The 1,909-nt window shown below is 39.0% G+C and overlaps 1 long non-coding RNA gene across 1 annotated transcript in view; it reads left to right on the top strand.

Moving 5' to 3' along the window:
• The window catches only part of LOC110263941, a 17,868-nt gene extending 16,546 nt beyond the window's left edge, over positions 1-1,322 (top strand). The window contains exon 2 of the long non-coding RNA XR_002349669.1: positions 1,263-1,322. This is a non-coding gene — a long non-coding RNA (uncharacterized LOC110263941). The remainder of the gene's footprint in view (positions 1-1,262) is intronic.

Raw genomic sequence — 1,909 nt, forward strand, 5'->3', positions numbered from 1 at the left:
GTTTTGGAAAGAGGAAGCCGAGAGTGGCTTATTTTAAAAAGGGAATTTTCCTTGAGTAAAAGTGGCTTATGAGCCTGAGATAATTTGAGAAATGAGATCTTTAAAGCCAAGGCTGAAAAGAGTTGAAACTTGATTTCAAAGTGAAATGATTTGAGAAAAAGTGATTTATGGCTTAAATGCCGATTTTATGAATTTGATGATTTTGAATGGTGGAAATGCTGTTTTATTATGGGCCAGAATGGCTGTGTATGATTATGAATACTGGTTGGTTCTGGATTGAACTGTGAGCCGGAATGGCTGTGTATGATATGAATATTGGCTGGTTCTAGACTGAACCGTGAGCCGGATGGCTGAGATGGATGTTGATCCATGGATGAGATTGAATGCACGTATATGCTGAATGATTGATAAATGTGAATGTTGCACATCCACTATCGGAGATGAGAGTTTCCCTGGTAGGAGGCAGTGGCTAGCCACCACGTGCTCCAGGTTGAGACTCGAACCTCTTTTGACCCTATGTCGTAAGTGTGGCCGGGAACTGTGAAAGTCCCGGATGAGCTCGCCCCCTGTAAATATTCACCAGTGAGGGTGATGGATATGGATCATGATTATGATCAAGTTTATGATGAGTATAACTCGAGTTGGGGATGCGCGACAGAGGGACAGTCCAATGGTTAGCTACCAGGACTTGTCGAGTTGGCTCTATAACCGACAGATGATATCATCAGCCACTAGGGACAGGCATGCATCATATGCATCTATGTGGCATTGCTTGGGCGTGCATATCATACTTGGTTTGCCTATGTGATTAATTGCTAATTGTTCTACTTGCAATAACTGTTTGTCTGTGCTTGCATCTTCCTATTTGTGTTTGCTACTGGGGCTCTGTTGGACTGTGGTGATTGGTTGATGGTTGAATTGTTTGGGCCTAGGGCCGTGGTTGGAATGAGATGAACCGATGGTTGATTTTGGTTTTGTGTTTTTGGTTTGGAATAAAATATGAAAGGCTATTTTGTTTCAGCATAGATAAATCGTTTTGAAAGGCTTTTGAGTTTTTGAGAATTGAATGGTTCCTCTTTCAGAAAAGATTTCCGACTTTACTCTTATTGTAAACCATTGTTTTTAAAAAGAGGCATAAGACGGTTATTAGTCACTGGTACGGTTTATCTTCACGTATCCTATTACAGTAATTCCCAAAAACCCTCTACTGAGAACCCTTTCGAGGATGAAGTTCTCACCCCCCTACATTTTTCCCTTTTCAGGATATGGCGCAGAAGTTATGAAGAGTTCATTTAGTTGTTATTGAGATGCTCTGTATTGCTTTAGTATATTTTTGTTCCCTCGCCTTTATCTTGATACATTCTGTAAGAGGGATAGGAATTGTATTGGGTAATGCTTGTAATATTATATATATATATATATATATATATATATATATATATATGGATGTACTCTTTTTGAGTTTTGTAAGTTGTATGGTATCTATGGATGTATGTTATCGGATGAAAGTATTTTTGGGAGCGGTATTGCGGTCTAAAGTTTCAAACAGGCTCATATTTTAGTATTAAATAGTAGCAGTGTCGTCGTAATGTCCGAGCTATCAGAGTTGCGCAGCCGGAAGCGTGAGCTTTGGTAGTTAGGGTGTTACAAGTTCCCAAGAGGAGAAGAAGAAGAGTTTTTAGACAATGATTCGGAGCTTGATGAAGATAGACATCAAGATAAGAGAATAGTAAACCTGTCACGAGAAGATATCATGCAACTTGAGTTTATAGATGAGGATGTTGTCTATCAATTCTACAAGACTTATGCACTGATACATGATTTTGTTATATGAGATTAGATGAAGTCAAACGCGATAGCGATGCTTGTGTAATTATGCGCTGATAAACCACTATTTTATGGTTTATCT

Source organism: Arachis ipaensis, chromosome B06 (genome assembly GCF_000816755.2).
Source record: "Arachis ipaensis cultivar K30076 chromosome B06, Araip1.1, whole genome shotgun sequence".
NCBI lineage: Eukaryota > Viridiplantae > Streptophyta > Magnoliopsida > Fabales > Fabaceae > Arachis > Arachis ipaensis.